Below are 7,379 nucleotides of genomic sequence, written 5' to 3' on the forward strand. Positions count from 1 at the left end.
AATGACATGGAAAACACAAACAAACAAAACACACACATCAAAAAAAGTTTAAGGACTTCCTTGGTGGTGCAGTGGTTAAGAATCTGCCTGTCAATGCAGGGGACATGGGTTGGATCCCTGATCCGGGAGATCCCACATGCCGCAGAGCAACTAATCCTGTGCGCCACAACTAGTGACCCTGCGCTCTAGAGCCCAAGAGCCACAGCTGCTGAGCCTGCGTGCCATGACTACTGAAGCCCTTGTGCCTCAAGCCTGTGCTCAACAACAAAAGAAGTCACCGCAATGAGAAGCCTGTGCACCACAACCAAGAGAAGACCCACTCACTGCAACTAGAGAAAGCCCAAGCCTGCATGCAGCAACGAAGACCCAGTGCAGCCAAAAATAAATAAATAAATAAATAATTTTTTAAAGTTTAAATAAATAAAATGGGAGCACACTTATTAAATGGCTAAAATTTATAAGAAGTTATTTTACAAAGTGTTGGCAAGGAGAAACTGGAATTTTCATACACTGCAGCTGAAAACAAAATGGAACAACCACTTTGAAAAACAGTTTTGCAATTTCTTCAAAGGTTAAACATAGAGGGACCTTCAAGATGGCAGAGGAGTAAGACATGGAGATCACCTTCCTCCCCACGCATACATAAAAAATACATCTACATGTGGAACAACTCCTACAGAACACCTACTGAACACTGGCAGAAGACCTCAGACTTCCCTAAAGGCAAGAAACTCCCCCACGTACCTGGGTAGGGCAAAAGAAAAAAGTAGAAACAGAGACAAAAGAATAGGGACAGAACCTGCACCTCTGGGAGGGAGATGTGAAGGAGGAAAAGTTTCTACACACTAGGAAGCCCATTCACTGGCAGAGATGGGGCAGGGGGAGGGGGAAGCTTCGGAGCCACAGGGGAGAGCACAGCAAGAGGGGTGCAGACGGCAAAGTGAAGAGATTCCCACACAGAGGATCAGTGCCGACCAGCACTCACCAGCCCGAGAGGTTTGTCTGCTCACCCACTGAGGCCAGTGGGGGCTGAGGGCTGATGCTCCGGCTTTGGAGGTCAGATCCCAGGGAGAGGACTGGGGTTAGCTGCGTGAACACAGCCTGAAGGGGGCTAGTGTGACAAAGCTGGCTGGGAGGGAGTCTGGGAAAAAGTCTGGACCTGCCTAAGAGTCAAGAGACCATTGTTTCCGGGTGCGCGAGGAGGGGGGATTCCTTCCCTGTCTGCACACAGAAGGCAGAGCACCACCTAAATGAGCTCCAGAGACAGGCACGAGCCGTGGCTATCAGCTCAGACCACAGAGATGGGCATGAAACACTAATGCTGCTGCTGTAGCTACCAAGATTCCTCTGTGCAAGCACAGGTCACTATCCACACCCCTGCCCTGGGAGCCTCTGCAGCCTGCCAATGCCAGGGTCCCATGATCCAGGGACAACTTACCCAGGAGAACACACAGCGTGCCTCAGGCTGTGGCAACATCATTCTGCCCTCTGCCACTGCAGACTCGCCCTGCATTCAAATTATAACTACCATACTCCTCCCTCCCCCAGGCATGAGTAAGCCAAAGCCCCCTAATCAGCCACTGCTTTAACACCCTCCTGTCTGGGTGGGGAACAGATGCCTGAGCATGACCTACACACAGAGGTGGGTCCAAATCCAAAGCTGAACTTCAGGAGCTGTGCGAACAAAGAAGAGAAAGGGAAATCTCCCCCAGCAGCCTCAGGAGCAGAGGATTAAATCTCCACAATCAACTTGATGTACCCTGAATCTTTGGAATAGCTGAATAGACAATGAATCATCCCAAAATAGATGCCATGGACTTTGGGAGCAACTATAGGCTTGGGGTTTATTGTCTGCAACTGGCTTGTTACTGATTTTTATGTTTATCTTAGTATAGATTTTCTGCTGGTTATCATTGGTGGATTTGTTTATTGGTTTGGTTGATCTCTTTTTTTTATCATTATTATTAATTTTTACTTCTTATCTTAATAATTTTATTTATTTATTTTTCTTTCTTTTTTTTTCTCCCTTTTCTTCTGAGCTGTGTGGCTGACAGGGTCTTGACGCCCTGGCCTGGTGTCAGGCCTGAGCCTCTGAGGTGGGAGAGCCAAGTTCAGGACATTGGACCACCAGAGACCTCCCGGTCCCACATAATATCAATCAGCGACAGCTCTCCCAGAGATCTCCATCTTAATGCTAAACCCAGCTCCATCTAACTGCCAGCAAACTCCAGTGCTGGATGCCCCATGCCGAACAACTAGTAAGACGGGAACACAACCCCACCCATTAGCAGACAGGCTGCCTAAAACCATACTAAGTTCACAGACACTCCAAAACACACCCCCAGATGTGGCCCTGCCCAAAGAAAGACAAATTCCAGCCACACCCAACAGCACACAGGCACCAGTTCCCTCCACCAGGAAACCTACACAACTCACTGAACCAAACTTACCCACAGGGGGCAGACATCAAAAACAATAGGAAGGGCTTCCCTGGTGGCGCAGTGGTTGAGGGTCCGCCTGCCGATGCAGGGGATGCAGGTTTGTGCCCCAGTCTGGGAAGATCCTACAGGCCGCGGAGCGGCTAGGCCCGTGAGCCATGGACGCTGAGCCTGTGCGTCCGGAGCCTGTGCTCCGCAACGGGAGAGGCCACAGCAGTGAGAGGCCCACGTACCGCAAAAAAATAAATAAATAAATATAAAATAAAATAGTGTTTACTATTAAAAAAAAAAAAGGAAATACGAAACTACAACCTGCAAAAAAGAGACCTCAAACACAGTAATTAAACAAAATGAGAAGACAGAGAAATACACAGCAGATGAAGGAGCAAGGTAAAAACCCACCAGACCAAACAAATGAAGAAGAAATACGCAGTCTACCTGAAAAAGAATGCAGAGTAATGATAGTAAAGATGATCCAAAATCTTGTAAATACAATGGAGAAAATACAAGAAACGTTTAACAAGAACCTAGAAGAACTAAAGAGCAAACAAACAATGATGAACAACACAATAAATAAAATTAAAAATACTCTAGAAGGAATCAATATCAGAATAACTGAGGCAGAAGAATGGATAAGTGACCTGGAAGATAAAATAGTGGAAATAACTACTGCAGAGCAGCATTTAAAAAAAGAACGAAAGAATTGAGGACAGTCTCAGAGACCTCTGGGAAAACGTTAAACGCACCTACATTTGAATTATAGGGGTCCCGGAAGAAGAAGAGAAAAACAAAGGGTCTGAGAAAATATTTGAAGAGATTATAGTTGAAAATTTCCCTAACATGGTAATGGAAATGTGGTCAATGAAGTCCAGGAAGCACAGAGAGTCCCATACAGGATAAAACCAAGGAGAAACATACCAAGACACATACTAATCAAACTATCAAAAATTAAATATAAAGAAAAAAAATTAAAAGCAGCAAGGGAAAAGAAACACATAACATACAAAGGAATCCCCACAAGCTTAACAACTGATCTTTCAGCAGAAAGTCTGCAAGCCAGAAGGGAGTGGCAGGACATATTTAAAGTGATGAAAGGGAAAAACCTACAACCAAGATTACTCTACCCAGCAAGGATCTCATTCAGATTCGACAGAGAAATTAAAACCTTTACAGACAGGCAAAAGCTAACAGAATTCATCACCACCAAACCAACTTTACAACAAATGCTAAAGGAACTTCTCTAGGCAGGAAACACAAGAGTAGGAAAAGACGTACAGTAAGAAACCCAAAACAATTAAGAAAATGGTAATAGGAACATACATAGCGATAATTACCTTAAATGTAAATGGATTAAATGTTCCAGCCAAAAGACATAGTTGGCTGAATGGATACAAAAACAAGACCTGTACATATACTGTCTATAAGAGACCCACTTCAGACCTAGGGACACATACAGACTGAAAGTGAGGGGATGGAAAAAGATATTACATGCAAGTGGAAATCAAAAGAAAGTTGGAGTAGCAATTCTCATATCAGAAAAAACAGACTTTAAAATAAAGACTATTACAAGAGACAAAGAAGGACACTACATAATGATCAAGGGATCAATCAAAGGAGAAAATATAACAATTGTAAGTATTTATGCACCCAACATAGGAGCACTTCAATGTATAAGGCAAAACTAACAGCCATAAAAGGGGAAATCGACAGTAACACAATTATAATGGGGGACTTTAACACCTCACTTTCACCAATGGGCAGATCATCCAAAATGAAAATAAATAAGGAAACACAAACTTTAAATGATACATTAAACAAGATGGACTTAATTGATATTTATAGGACGTTCCATCCAAAAACAGAATACACATTCTTCTCAAGTGCTCATGGAACATTCTCCAGGATAGATCATATATTGGGTCACAAATCTAGCCTCGGCAAATTTGAGAAAATTGAAATCGTATCAAGTATCTTTTCCGACCACAATGCTATGAGACTAGATATCAATTACAGGAAAAGATCTGTAAAAAATACAAACACATGGAGGGTAAACAATACACTACTAAATAACCAGGAGATCACTGAAAAGATCAAAGAGGAAATCAAAAAATACCTAGAAACAAATGACAATGAAAACAAAAAGACCCAAAACCTACGGGATGAAGCAAAAGCAGCTCTAAGAGGGAAGATTATAGTAATACTCAAGAAACAAGAAACATCTCAAATAAACAACTTAACCTTACACAAAAAGCAATTAGAGAAAGAAGCAAAAAAAAAAAAAAACCAAAAGTTAGCAAAAGAAAGAAATAATAAAGATCAGATCAGGAATAAATGAAAAAGAAATGAAGGAAATGATAGCAAAGATCAATAAAACTAAAACCTGGTTCTCTGAGAAGATAAACAAAATTGATAAACCATTAGCCAGACTCATCAAGAAAATAAGGGAGAAGACTCAAATCAATAGAATTGGAAATGAAAAAGGAGAAGTAACAACTGACACTGCAGAAATACAAAGGATCATGAGAGATTACTACAATCAACTCTATGCCAATAAAATGGACAAGCTGGAAGAACTGGACAAATTATTAGAAATGCACAACCTTCTGAAACTGAACCAGGAAGAAACAGAAAATATGAACAGACCAGTCACAAGCAATGAAATTGAAACTGTGATTAAAAATCTTCCAACAAACAAAAGCCCAGGTCCAGATGGCTTCACAGGCAAATTCTATCAAACACTTAGAGAAGAGCTAACACTTATCCTTCTAAAACTCTTCCAAAATATGGCAGAGGGAGAAACACTCCCAAACTCATTCTACAAGGCCATCATCACCCTGATAACAAAACCAGACAAAGATGTCAAAAAAAAAAAAAAAAAAAAAAAAACTACAGGCAAATACCTCTGATTAACACAGATGCAAAAATCCTCAACAAAATACTAGCAAACAAAATCCAACAGCACATTAAAAGGGTCATACATCAATATCAAGTGGGGTTTATCCCAGGAATGCAAGCATTCTTCAATATACACAAAACAATAAATGTGATACACCAATATTAACAAATTGAAGGAGAAAACCCATATGATCATCTCAATAGATGCAGAAAAAGCTTTCAACCAAATTCAACACCCATTTATGATAAAAACTCTCCAGAAAGTAGGCATAGAGGGAGCTTACCTCAACACAATAAAGCCCACATATGACAAACCCACAGCAAACATCGTTATCAATGGTGAAAAACTGAAACCATTTCCTCTAAGATCAGGAACAAGACAAGGTTGCCCACTCTCACCACTACTATTCAAGATAGTTTTGGAAGTTTTAGCCACAGCAATCAGAGAAGAAAAAGAAATAAAAGGAATACAAATCAGAAAAGAAGAAGTAGTACTGTCACTGTTTGCAGATGACATGATACTATTCATAGAGAATCCTAAAGATGCTACCAGAAAACTATTAGAGTTAATCAATGAATTTGGTAAAGTAGCAGGATACAAAATTAATGCACAGAAATCTCTGGCATTCCTATACACTAATGATGAAAAATCTGAAAGAGAAATTAAGGAAACACTCCCATTTACCACTGCAACAAAAAGAAAAACATACCTAGGAATAAACCTACCTAGGACAACAAAAGACCTGTATGTGGAAAACTATAAGACACTGATGAAAGAAATTAAAGATGATACAAACAGATGGAGAGATATACCATGTTCTTGGATTGGAAGAATCAACATTGTGAAAATGACTATACTACCCAGAGCAATCTACAGATTCAGTCCAATCCCTATCAAACTACCAATGGCATTTTTCACAGAAGTAGAACAAAAATTTCACAATTTGTATGGAAACACAAAAGACCCCGAGTGGCCAAAGCAATCTTGAGAAAAATAAATGGAGCTGGAGGAATCAGGCTCCCAGACTTCAGACTATACTACAAAGCTACAGTAATCAAGACAGTATGGTACAGGCACAGAAACAGAAATATAGTTCAATGGAACAGGATAGAAAGCCCGGAGATAAACCCACACATATATGGTCACCTAATGTATGACAAAGGAGGCAAGAACATACAATGGAGAAAAGACAGCCTCTTCAATAAGTGGTGCTAAGAAAACTGGACAGCTACATGTAAAAGAATGAAATTAGAACACTCCCTAACACCATACACAAAAACAAACTCCAAATGGATTAAAGACCTAAATGTAAGGTCAGACACTATAAAACCTGCTCACAGGTCAAGTGGTAGTCACGTCCTCTCAATGACCTCCTCCAACACAAGCCAAGAGTTAAACTATCTACCTCCATCCACTTATCCTGTTCATTGATAATTCTGAAACTAGAAATCCTGTCATGCCAAAACACTGGATGGGTAACAGGTTTTGTGGAACACACAGAAGTACACACAGAACCTAGGGTGTGCCTGAACTCTCCACAGTTTCACCAAGTCCCTATGTCTACAGTACACAGAGGGGACACAGAAGGGACAGCATTAACAAGAAAATCCTTTTCTAATCTCTGCCCTTACACGACCCCACCTTATCAACTTTCCAGAAGGAAAGGCAGAAATGAAACGATCAAAGTCTCTACTTTCTCTGCTCAGTGCCCTCAATAGACAACATAAATGTGCAGAACCATACCTTTATCCTGCCTTCTGCCTTTCCTATTCAGCACCCTGTGCAAGATCAGAGGTTTCTGGGAGCCTCACTGCCTACACGCTCTTTGCTCTGCTGTCAGTCTCATAGCACTCCTCTTTCTCCACCCACGACAGGGCTGAGCAACTCACCAATGAGCCTTCATTCAGAGCCAAAAAGAAAGGGAAAGGTGGGAGTAAAAGAACAGAACTCCTAGCATGTGTACCCCTGACATAAACCTCCATAAGCGAACACTTTGGAGTTGGCAACCCCACAGGCAGTCAGTGCCAAGTAGAAATCAAGGTCAT

The 7,379-nt window shown here is 41.2% G+C and overlaps 1 long non-coding RNA gene across 2 annotated transcripts in view; it reads right to left on the minus strand.

The window, feature by feature from the left end:
- Positions 1-7,123, minus strand: part of LOC136794186 (uncharacterized) — a 199,240-nt gene extending 192,117 nt beyond the window's left edge. For both annotated transcript variants that reach the window (XR_010840573.1, XR_010840572.1), the window contains exon 1: positions 7,078-7,123. This is a non-coding gene — a long non-coding RNA (uncharacterized lncRNA). The remainder of the gene's footprint in view (positions 1-7,077) is intronic.
- Positions 7,124-7,379: the final 256 nt, after the last annotated feature.

The sequence above is a fragment of the Kogia breviceps genome, chromosome 4 (genome assembly GCF_026419965.1).
Source record: "Kogia breviceps isolate mKogBre1 chromosome 4, mKogBre1 haplotype 1, whole genome shotgun sequence".
In the NCBI taxonomy this organism is placed as follows: Eukaryota; Metazoa; Chordata; class Mammalia; order Artiodactyla; family Physeteridae; genus Kogia; species Kogia breviceps.